Below are 13,679 nucleotides of genomic sequence, written 5' to 3'. Positions count from 1 at the left end.
TTTATTAGGACTGTATTAAGGCCATTTAGATTCAAATACGAGTATAAAAAAACTCTTAACCACTTTAAAATGCTGGTTAAATTTCGTTATGCAGATGATATTGTAGATTGATGAAACACCGCAACAATCTTTGTGAGACATCTAAAAGACCCATCCATAATGGTTGACCCAACACGTTTGCTCCACAATGTTTGCGAAATCTTGTCATATTATCTGGCTATACTAAATTCAAATCTTATTTAACTCACCTTAGATTTCATCATTTATAATCGTATTGTACTATACCGTATCATATTTATAAATTGCTCGAGATGAATCAAACTATTCAGGAGTGAAAACGTTTTGCTTTGTCAATAAAATTTGAATGTTTACGACCGTGAGCGTTTGATGAGACATTAGCAGCTAAGGTTTACGTAAAAAACGATGTTATGAATTTTAACGAGACTGCGTTTCAACACGGTATAGCTGTGTCCGTATGTATATATATGTAGTTACGGACGAATCACGCCCCTCTGTCGCTGTTTCAAATCAATAGACCGGTACATACACACTACTTGGACCAGACGGACTCTAAATAAATGTAGGAAAGGTACATACGCAGTGACTAACAATAGCTGGAAGGATTCCAAGCTAATTATATGTGCTAAATTAAACAATACAATGCAATTATAAACATTATATAGCTGTTGAAACAGCTATCGTAAACCAAAACGCGTTACGTTTGCTGCACTATTATTTGCAGTTCGCTTTGCCATTCCATGAAACGCAATTAATATTCATTATAATTAAGCTAACTGATTCCAAATATTTACAAAACGCACTCGTCAAATCATTGATTATTATTCTAAATTTAAAATGAAACCTTTTTTATGAACCAATAAACCAGAATGCACTTTATTTTGTTGAGTAATTTAAAGTTCGCGTAACGCTGGTCAATGAACCCCTTCCCTCAGACAAATTTACGAGTAAATAACGTTACCAGTTATATCGCTGCCGTTTCTAATTTCTTTGTCCTGTTGGTAGCCATACAATCATAATATTTTCATATCCTATATATATATAACTCCAGACTTATGTTATAAACATTAATATTTATAACATAAGTCTGTTATAAAATTAATTAAATATATATATGTTGTAAAATATATATATATATTTAAATAATATATATTTAATGTTTATATATATATATATGTTGTAAAAAAACATTAAATGTTAACAAATGTAAGGCGTTATATCAAATAATTTAGGTATACTAAATTTAAATGATAGAATTTTCGATACAATATTTTAAGGCATTTCTAAAATGATGGTGAAAATGGATTAGACTATTGCAATTCCTAAACAAAATTCATGGAATTTAACTAATTCCTAATGAAACGTGATGTAACATTGATATTATTTTTTTTTTTTTTTTTTTTTTTTTTTTTAATTTATTCTAAAGTCTTGACCATTGAGTTATTAAAGAAAGCTAAGAGCGAAAAATGTTAACTGCCTCAAACTTCCAGTGACTGTAAAATTATGACCTTGACGCTGAAGTCTACATTACCGAAGGCATGATGGCTAGTTTATAGCTTTTATTATCGCTGTATAACTATTTATAATTATTAATTACATAAAAATATTATTTTATAATGAATAGAATATTTTTTTTATAGATTTATTTAATACAAACATTTGTGTATAAACTCTACAATTGAAACCAAGTTATTTTAATATATACCTGGTCAATACTTGTACGCCGGTTTGTAGTGTTTAGATAACCGAACAATACCGGCTGCATTCCACAACATCCAGTAAACCTAAGAATTAGCCATAAATTATTTTAAAACTTTAAGTGCGGCCACGTAGATGCATGTGAACGCTTGACGTTTGACCAGAGTTGGAATTGTTCTGATAAAAAGCAGTAAAACTAAGTAAATATTATCTAAATTTGGTTTTAGTCTCAGTATTTTTTTTATCTTAGTAACCACAAATTTAGTAACATTTTTATGTTTTACAATAAATTGGATCTCGAAATAAAACCTTCCTTGTCATTTAAATGTTTTCGGTAAATATAAAGAATTAGTTAAAGTTTAATTACAGGAACGATTCGTTTTATTAGTTTGTTTAAAATCAAGATAACAAATCACCGATGAAAATACTTCTTTTAATATATACCTACTTGTTACAAATTAAAATTGTCACGGTCGATACGCTTGAAGAACTATAGATGTAAGCTTCGTAGATATCACAGTTAGTGACAGATTTTTTTACGCTCCATTTATTCATTGTACGAAAAGACAAACGTTGTTTTTCCTAAAATGATGATCTATGAAGTTGAAGTGCTGTAAAAATTTGAATTACAAAGCGTGACGCAACTCAACACTCCGAGCTAATTACTTTATGTTTTCGAATACTTCCGTCTCGCTTGTAATGGCACTCTGTTTATAAAAAGGTGCGAGTGACCTTTAATCTTGAGGGATTTAAATACCTTCAAGTAAAATGTGAAATCTTTATGATTAAAAAAAGGTAAACGTTAATAAAAATTTTAGTAATTAAGTATTTTAAAATGATGATACATGCGGATAATTATTTTTACTCAATTGTTAAATACAATTAACATCTAGTAATCATTGTTGTTGTCTATAAATAACTTATATTACGCTAAAGTATGAATGCCAATCAAATTTCGAAATGATGGTCAAGCAAAATTGATGGAATAATTTAAGCCCTTCAGGCTGTTCGTCAGAGAGTAGTAATTATGTTCGTAAAAGCATTACATACCCATTTTTATTGCATTTTCAAAGTGATAGTTAAGAATAACGGGACTGACAGGTCGGATTCCGAGTAGTCATACCAGTGGGCACTATTGACTCTACGCTTGCACCAACAATTGAAGACAATAATAACAAGTACAATGCAGTATCGACTACACTATATGTGCACATGCGACTATTCAAACATATCTCCCTCTTATCACATTAACAATAAAGCATATAGTTCTATGAAGCCGTCTTTCCTTTTATAATCCGAAGTATAAGGATTCGATTACAGGAAAACTGTTGCAATGTATTAATATTGACACTTCATATGAATTCAATTTAACAACTGCATTCGTCGCGATTGTCATACATTTGACGTAGGGGATGTAGATAATGAATTGATGCGTATACTAGAGAATTAATTCAATGCAATATACATAATTTTTTTTAACTAAAATTAACATACACCCACCCACAAGCCCGCGCGCACACTCAAACTCAAGTACACACCAACAACCACGCACACACGCACGTAGAATATTACATATTAAGATATTATTTTCATTATATTTTTATAACCCATACAACATAATTATATCCTTAAAATCCAAAGATAGTTTTTCTCACTTAACTTTCTGAGAAATGTTTGGAACGCAGTTGTATCAGTTCGAGCCAATTCAAGCATTTAAATCAAGTCCCGTTCGTTCCTGGACGAAGTAAAAGTGCTAATGTACTTCCTTAATCATTATTAATTAAGTAAGTCTCATTGATTGAATTTGTATTTTAAACGTGGGAATAATTCAAAGTGAAATCGCGTGTTTATTGCTAAACAAACCATGATCACTTCACGCATATGCGATTGGGAATTATATTGAACCATGCACCTTTAATATGCATGCTTTAACTTTACCAAGCAACAGAACTTAATTATTTGAACAGTAAAAACGTTTTAGGGGGAAAATAATAAGTACATATTAATAGGGTCTTTCGTTACATAGTTATGTTAGAGCCCCCTTTTTAATGATTCTTCCATGCGCTTGTGTTTCGATCGGGAAGATATGTTTATAGGGACAACACACTGGACATGACATTTCCGATGCCACGGTTGGTGGTGAATTTTCGGTATAACAAATTGTTCTTATCTCTAATAATACCTGTCTTTAGGTGAAACTTACCATCACCTTCGAATGACCTTTGACCTGTAAATATTATAAATGCGATTGTAACATTTTCTTTCGTCTTTTATTTTGATTGTGTCTGTTTCGCTTTCACGGCCAAACAACGGAACCGAATTTGATTCCAACACCTGACGATGAATCCTAAAACGCAAGTGAAGCCGTGGCCGACCAATATATCTCGAGTATTATCTCGTAACGTTTTTGCTTTCTAAAAATTATAATATAAAATGAGATGGCATTTTTGTCCATTTCTAGTAGCTCATATTACGCAACTGTTTATCAATTCACTGACGTTTTAAAATATATGTAATTAAATGTATTCAGCAAGTGTGGTCGTATCTTATTTGGATCATGTGCGTAAATTTATACATTTTATCAACACCCACACATTGCAGATAAGTGGGCATGTGACTAGTTTCCTGTGGCTATTACTTTGAACATATAAAATATGTAATTATAAATTTTAAACTGAATAATGGTATGTGTGACATTCGTATAAAGTTCAGGAAATGATGAGCAATAAACAAAATTTATTATAGAGGATAAAGGTACATTCAATATCAAATATTCTAATGAATGTCGCGTATAATTTCTGACATTTCACGTCGCATTTCGAGTTTGTTGTTACAGCATAGTTTAATTGCACACAGCGGCGTATCATTAAGAATTTATACAAATATTGCAAATGCGAACGTAAATCTGTCTGTCTGTCCGTTTGTTACGCTTCCCCTGAACCGATTTTGATGAAATTTGGTACGAGACAAGTAATCCAAAGACAGAGTAAGTATTTTTAAATTGTTTTATTGTACCTATGTGTTAAAAAAATTGGGCTAAATTGTGTTTTATGTAATTTCTTCAATTTTGAACATAAAAATGCAAATGCAAAATGCTATTGGAAAAAGTTAAAAAATCTATACTAATGTATTAAATACGAAAGTGAGTGAGCAACTTTGTCCATGGGCTTCTCAATATTGGAAAAGTAAGGACGATAGTCAGCACACTGGGATCGATTATTCTGCGTTGTTCCAATAGGCATACTAACACTACATCCTCATCACTTATGTTTTTATGTTAATAATATAAATATGCATTATTATTAGAAAATAACCTAAGGGTTAAAATAGTACGATGACATTGCATTTTATTGACATACGTGTAAAGGACCGGGTTCAGCTAGTCTCAAATATAAATCAGTACAGTTCTAAATGATTTAACGATTTCTAGAAGGTTATTCCATTATTGATGTCAAGAAAAGGAGGTCGAATTAACATTATTTCATGCTAAATATTCTTAATAACTCTTTCAAAACAGAGAGAACATACTCGTTGCAACGAACGATTTTTATTGATACTTAAATATAAATTGACTAAGTTATTAAGGAGAACGTTTAATTTTGTGAAGGTTTACTTTACGCGTTTGCAATTAAATATTTGTATGCACGTTTAAATATAACATTTAACTAATGTATAAATACCGTTTAAATATAATAAGATAGGTACAATGAAAATATAATAAACCTAAATATATAGTAAGAATTAAGATTCTGATCGTGATATATTTATGTATAATTCTTTTAGTTTTAATAATATTACACTCTCAAACTAACCTTACGTATATTTTAAGAAGTTAAGCCGTGAATGTTTTGTATGTTTTGATTTTTGTCAGACGATAACGCGGCAGACGGCATAACGGTTTTAATTTAAATTTAGCAGTTATTTTGAGGTAGATTATGTCACGAACTTATCGTATAAAAAATACTAACATTAATTTACACTAAACGAAGCAAATAACCGTTTTTTAATAATATTGATTATATAAAGGAAGCATAAAATATATGCCAAGTAGATTATTTCATAGATATGAATCGAGGAAGTATTAGAAAAATTGAAAATAAATCGTTAAACAGTTTTGAACTTGATATCGAACCCGTACTGCCGTGGGAATTCCCAGGGTTGGTTAAAAAGGAAAAAGGCGTGATTCATACATGCCATTATAAGCTTAGCTTAGAGCATGCGTCATTGAAAGCCGGGGATTGTGCGCAACGCAGGTAGAATTCATCTCAGAACAGCGCTTATTGGAAATGGTGTCTATTGGACCGTGTTCTAAGAATATGCACATTTATTTTAATTTATTTACAACGCTATAAATCATTAAATACTAAAATAGCTATATAATAATACGAATACTATTGTAATTGTAATATATCTTCAAATGTAAGACATTTATAGACGTTCTTCGTGTAAACTAAATTGAGTTATAAAAGCAACTGCTTTGAAAACGATACGGGGCTTAAAAGCTATTTATATTAGAATGAGATTCGATTCTGAACGAACTGATAGAATCTGTATTAGGACGTGACTGGACCTAAAGTTTTGTAGGTTAAATTAATCCCAGCATACAACGAGACATAAAATATACATATGTAAAATAAAATTGTGTTACTAGATAAAACTTATTTTAAATGTGTTCAGCCTCTGATTTTATCGTGATAAAATTGTTGATGGGTTACCCATTTTAAATCGGTGTTTTAGCTTGTACGATATCCATACTTGTTTAATAAAGTTACAAAAAACTTAATCATCAATGGCACATCAATCAATAGTGCGGCAAACTGGCAATTGGTTTACAAATTGATATGATTGACAATGACAATCAATATCGCGAGAGAACCGATAGCCGTCTTCAAGGGCGTCGAAACGCAAGACCAATTTCAAAGCCTCATTGCTTCTATAAACAACGCTCATTATTTATTTATTACGTTAACCGCCTTTATCGTATTACGCTCTGCTGTCTTAAGCTCTTATTACTTGGACATGATAATTTCATAAAATTGCTTCGTTGTTAGCGCACCGATGCGAAAGCGTTGACAGGAATGGTTTTTACCGGTAAAGGAAATGACAAGTTTTTATTGATGGACTTCGAATTGAATTATGAAGACGTTTCACTTTTTTCTTCTTCGATTTTAGATAAACATACATACTATATTCAGATACACAACACTCACAAGCTTCTTAGACATTTCTTTTGATTTTTTTTTTAAAAGGTTGGTAGTTGTAGTATACATGGTGACCACTACCCATATACATTGGCGCTGTAATAAATAATAACCATTCCTTACATCACACCAATGCGCCACCAACCTTGGAAGCTAAGGTGTTATGTCCCTTGTGCCTGTAGTTACACTGGCTCACTCACTTTTCAAACCGGAACACGGCAATACTAAGTAGTTTTATTAGTTTGTTGTATAAATTATTACCAATCTTTATGTCGACTGATTTCATAATTTGCTTAGATTTGCCTCATTACTCAGCATATCGTTGTTAGTTGAATTCGTGACATTTGAAGGACAAATCATTCTTTCAATATAAAGTAAGTAAAAAGTTAAGCAATTTTTGGAGCGTAAAAGACAATAAATTTAATAGCTTTTTAACCTTTCCCTCTCCGGTGTAGGTCACTTGCCTATACAATTATCAATATAGGTAATAAAACAAGCAACTCAAAATGAGCTCCACGGTCATAACTTCGCAAAGGTCAAATTGTTGGTAGGTTATCGTTGTAGCATTTGTCTTTCGCTGAAAAAGGACTGCCATAAATCAACAAGAAGTAGGCGATACAATTTTGCCTAGAATTTGTTAACAGTACGTATACTTTTGAAGCAATCACGCTTTATCATGAACGCATTTTTTTCTCGCGTGATCGCGTAACTTCTAAACTACTTCGGTTAAGTAGTTTAGAAGTTACGCGATTGAGATCATATTCTCTGAATATATTCGTTTTTTGGGTCGATCTTTGTCATTATGATGATGAGGTGTATATTTGATATAGAGTAAAGTTATTACCGGATTCTTTGTTTATTTAACAATATGATCCATAGCCACAATATATGATAGTTTAGTTTCATAAATAAAAGCACGGAATCTGGTCCCGATAGATGGCGCTGTGGTCGAGTTATTAATAAATCTCATTATTCTTTTATTTTCTCGGACGAAACCGCGACGTGGTCTGCTACTATTTTATGCTTTTATTTTAGGTCTGATAGTATTATTTTCAATTCACTGAAGGATTCAAAAAGAAAAATTGTCTTTATAAAACTCATTCTGTCTGTGCGTTGAATCGTCTACGAAAGCGGGACGTCTTGATTTCTCGATATTCATTGAGTGCATTTTACCGTTTTGTAAACGCCATAAATATTCACTACCGTCCACGCGTACACATTAATGTAAGACATACGAGAAACCATATATTTTAAAATGGTCGGTTCATGTAAGCTTAAAAATCTAAGGTCACAGAACTCATAAAGAATTTTGCGTCACACATTCCCGTCTTGTATAATCAATTGTATAGTACTCAATTTATCCATTGGCCGAACATTTGATGTGTTTAAACATAATTTTGCTGCGATATTATTGTTGGTAACATTTGAAACAGATTTTGCAGCAAATGTATTTCAATTGACACAATTGCCCTCAAATTATTTATCATCAGCACATTGCGTACGTTTTAATCAATGTTGTATTAAGTATCGTGTTTCTGTTTACGCTGTTAATTTATTTTAATCTTATGTATACATAATAATTATGTGGGTGATGAATTTGATTCAATTGAAAATATTCTCTTTATTTGTTAAGTAACCACGTAAATATCTCACCAGTAAAAAAACTATACTCAGAGACAGCTTTAGTCGGTTAATCGAACACGCTGCTTGTGTGAGAGTTGTAGATACACAAATAGAGTCGTTGATCTGTTGTTCGGAGTTCTGATTGGGTTAGTAAAAGTTATTGCGGTTTTCTATCGAGAAATTTTGAGTGTCAGCCCGGAGTTTGTATATTGACACTCTTTCATTTTCTCTTGAAGTAAGTAGTCGGTATTACTCCTGGTCTCTCGGATCACATCGGATTGCCTACTCAAAGTTAGAGAATAGACAATGTACATAATGATGGGTACTTTAATATTCGTGGAGAGTGGCGGACTGAAAGAGCGTGGCCGTAAACGATCAGGAGAACATCAGTCAGTTACGTTACACATAACATAGCAGAATGTCAGCTAACTATTTAACACATGCAATTTTCCTTACGCCGAACACGAGATTGATTATAAATTCAAATTAAGTAAATGAATACTCAGTGATTATTCCAACCCGGCTGTTAACACGCGACCTTCGACAAAGATCCACGTGTTCCATCTTCACACGGGAAATACTAAATATAACATAGAAATATATTAATATCGACTAATTTATTTGCGGAGCTTAAAATGTATTGAAATGAAATGGTTTCTCGTAAAGCTAGAGAAGTAATCCTAATTTTTTTAAATGCGAAATATAAGTTTGTTTATTCGTTTGTTTGTTCCGATTTTACATCGTAACTACTCAAACGACCATTAAATTTTGCATACACGTTATCACGGTTACAGAATACCAAACCTAGCAAACACTCCTCTCAGACGTGAGTGAAGCCGTAGCAAATAAAATTTGGCATATAGCAAAATATAATACGAATTCACATTATGATAGAGTATTCAGCGTCAATCACACTGGTAAAGGTTATAATTTGCCAAATGTTATTATAATGTGTGCATTTACTCACGCATAATAATTCGACCATTAAATACGAGTGCTGTCCCATCATGAGAGTTCCAAGAATTTTAAGTTAACCACCGTGCAAATGACTCACTGTAATGAAGGTCGTCGGCCCGGGGTCCGTTTTAAAGCGATACCGCGGCAAATTGATGCTTTTTACAGGAAGTGCCAAGAATCACAATAAGTTACAAAAAAAGTTGTACCAACATCACGATTTCAATTACAATACAGCTAAGTATGTCTCACATTTTCTATTTAATATTGAATTAACTGTTTAAAAACACGAATCTATGAATGTTAATTAGATTTACGACAATGGAATATTAGCAAGAGAAGCGAAGGATCATTGTCTTCGCTATGGTTAAATTATTAGACAATATTGGTACATTTTGTATTAAGCGTATATTATTCATAGGTTCTGTTATTTGGAAAAATGTTTAACGACATGGATTATGTCAAAATGTATATAATCTGCTAGATACAGGAGTACTAGACTATTATCTCTGGATTCAGTTACTACAGAAGCTCTAGATTAAAGACGTTCTCAGTTGTCATTGAAAGAAATAACAAACCACGAAATGTTGTCGCAATAACGCGTGGGCCACAAATTACAATCCGCGACCTTTGTTAACTGGCACGCGCTCTCTGCTTGAAATCATTGTGGCATCCTAGATTTGAACAATCTTTGTTCTTGACATCCTCTCTTTTTGTGGTTAGGCCGATTTCTTTTTGTTGTTTAGTAAATTGCTTTACAACATACGTCGTACTAACGTCGATTTTGGGCATATCAGCTTTTATCAACGGACCAACGTAGCAAACGATATCGTAGTGCACAAGCGTGTGCATAAACTCTCATAATCACGGTAATCTGATATGACCGGAGACTTTGGTTCAGTTGCCTTTTCCTAGGCTCGAGAGTAATCATCGCAAACTTCAAGTCCCGACCTACTGAGAATTTCTTGACAGGAAAACATGATGTGTTTTTTTATTAACCTGACTCAAGGCTTAAACTCATGACCTCAGGGTCTGCAGCCTTATAAGCTAGCTACAAGACCAACAATGTTCTATTCATTGTCAAAAAGGATGATACAAAAAAATATAATAAAAAACCCTATTACCCTCTAGTACTACTAGGATACTAGTACCATTTCTCAGTTTATACGTACAGCATATATATTAGACTCAAAAATTGCATAGCTGTATCCCAAAAAGAAGAAATTAGTTTTGAGTATTTTAGGGTTAGTTAGTTCTTCTTTTCGGCGCATTAGTTTTGTTTTTCTAAATCCTACGGTGATTCTTGCCAGTTTGCGAAAAAGATGGGCCAGGGGCCTTACTAAGGCAACTCTTGCGCCGTGCGCGAGTCAGGTCTAACTTTACTCTGCAATATATTGCAAACAAAATTCACCGTTGGCATGTAAACAGCTGCCGCAAGCTTTCCCTCTCAAGGACAGAGATGTTGACAATGCAACTAACATCATAACTAACTCTCTGAGTCTTGGTTCCTTATTTTAAATACATCATTAGAAGTACGTATCAAATAGTGTAATTCAATTTAATACTGATTTTTAACATTAATAAATTAATTACAATTTATAAATTTGAGTTATTTTGATGATGCTAAATTAAATATTTCATAGCGACTAATGATGCATCGTTTTCGTAACACAAATTATTATAATTGAATATTTAATAGCGTCGACCATCGCTAGTAATACTATAGTAGCGTTGAATCTACTCAGAACGATTTGCAATTAAAATTCTAAAATAAGTAAATTATTAAGCCCGCATGTAATTATGCAATAATCGATCGTTATAATTCGTTAACCACATAATACATCTTTTAAACCATAAATACATTAGTTAACTTCAAAGAGAACAATGTATTTTCAACTGAGTTTGCGGTGGAAATGTTGGAAGACGACTATTGTCGGGAATTAGTTTCGCAAAATTGTCTGTATTTCGAAAATTAAATGTCGGTTTTACACTTAACATATTTATGTTTGAACATTACATTTCAACATCTTATATTTATTTGGCTTAACAATGGTTTGTATCGTGTGATATATAAGTATGATTCCTATTACTTATCGCTCTTAATCGAATCGATATATAGGTGAGAATTAAAATAATGCAAGCTTTGAGCAACTTATTAAATCATTAGCTACATTATTACGTTGAATAGACAATAGACATTCCTTTTGTGTAAGATACTTTTAATTACGTAACGAACAAGATTAATACAATAAGATTAAACGCGTTTTAGATTTTGCCTCATCAGCATCCTTACAAAATCGTATATCTGACGACACGTTGCGTTTATGATTATTGTAATGAAATAGAATTGACGGAAGTCATAACAGATAATAGAATGTTTCGTTGTGATTGATCACTCACGACTGCGTGATTGATTTCATCGTCCATGCCCACTTGTGTCTCAAGAGAAAAGATAGCATCATCATGCAGGTCTTTGAACTGAATTTGTAATACCACTTAATGTTCCCTAGCTGTATCAGGTTCAGACTTTTTAAATACATCAACGAGGCACGTCCTTAGCGAGACAATGAAGTTGCCCTTGCCCATGCTACTTGGATTACGTTTCATGACATTGTTTGTCTCTTGTCATCTTATATATTAATAGCGTGAGCCGATTTCTGTCCCAGTGATTATGGAACGATAGCTGCAAATAAAAATCGCTTATGGTCTCATGTTGGAGAGCTCCAGCCGTCCAGCTGAAAATAAAGAGGATTCTTGATTGCAATTTATTAAATCGTTATTTATGATTCAACAAAAAAATAATTTTAAAGAACGGAAAAAAGTTAAGCCGGTTATGTTTTTGACATTAAAAAGTTCATTTAAAAAAGGTTTCATCGGTTTATCTGTGAACTGTCATATATTTTGAATTACGTAAACAATTTTTTGAATAAACGCGAAGTTTCGCGGACGACCCACTAGTACTAGTTACACTTCTTACAATAGTAGGCAGTAAATGTTATACGAGTAGTTACAATGAAATAGGTATCGGTATTGCGAATGAACGGGGAAACGCTGATAGCATTCTTGCCACCATTCCACGCGTTCATGACTTGTACAGTAGCTATTTTTATTTCTACGTATAGATTTAGTTATTTAAATGAATGTTAAATATCAAATCTCAATTTCTTGAGAATTGATATTTAACATGAAAATTTCAGAATTTTCATGTGCATAATTTGTGTTTATTATTCATCTCGTGCGCGGCGCTGAAGGAAAACATCGTGAGGAAACCTACATGTGTCTAATTTCAACGAAATTGTATGTACATGTGTATTCCACCGACCTGCATTGGAGCAGCGTGGTGGAATATGCTTCAAACCTACCTACTGGTGATTGGCATTAAAAAATTAAATGGTTAGTCACTTTACCTTTTACCTTCAAGCAAAGTACGACGCTAGGTCGTCTGCAATCGTGACTTGTGGCTTCCACATAGATTGTTAGTGTTTGTTTCCATTGCAAGACGTCATATGATGATATTGGTATTCAAATGATTATAATTTAATTTAAATTCCATTATGTTACTAATACTATTTTATCCTCTTTGTATTATTAAGTGTGTAACAAGCGACATTGTTGAGTTTAGTAAGGTAATAAGAGTATGCTTATGTTAATATGAATAAGAACTTTTAAGACATTTAAACAATTCATTGCTGCTTAATATTAATTAAATAATGATGTAAACAATTTTGATTTCGTTGTGTTAAAATTAATATTCATTATTTAAAACGCACATACAAAAAATAACATAAACAATGAGTAACGTCCAAAAGGCAAATGAATCCTCACAAGAAATACAACATAAAAAAAACACGAGCGAATTTTAATTTAAAATCTGACGTACAATTCTTAAACAAATAAAAAATTTTTTGTGACTAAGCAACTATTTCGTGTACTCCATATTATTTTAAGTAACGGTATTAAGTAATGACATCGTACGATCATTAGTCGGGTAGTCAGAGCAATGGATACCATCTATAGCGAGATTGCGTATGCGCAGCGAGTATGGAGCTTCCTGTTAATGGAGCGGCCGCCAGTCTAGTCGCCGAGAACTATAACCAAATGAAGCATTCACTGTACACTATACGATAACTAATACATACAATGATACATTATATAAAATAATTGGATAGGTTTATAATGTACCGA

At 32.5% G+C, this 13,679-nt stretch overlaps 1 protein-coding gene across 1 annotated transcript in view; it reads left to right on the top strand.

Annotated features, from left to right (window-relative positions):
- The window catches only part of LOC113392272 (beta-1,4-glucuronyltransferase 1), a 57,327-nt gene that overhangs the window by 939 nt on the left and 42,709 nt on the right, over positions 1-13,679 (top strand). The window lies entirely within an intron of this gene.

Source organism: Vanessa tameamea, chromosome 5 (genome assembly GCF_037043105.1).
Source record: "Vanessa tameamea isolate UH-Manoa-2023 chromosome 5, ilVanTame1 primary haplotype, whole genome shotgun sequence".
NCBI classification, from domain to species: domain Eukaryota; kingdom Metazoa; phylum Arthropoda; class Insecta; order Lepidoptera; family Nymphalidae; genus Vanessa; species Vanessa tameamea.
The sequence above is the reverse complement of the archived record's forward strand: the minus strand, read 5'-3'. Positions and strand labels throughout refer to the sequence as shown.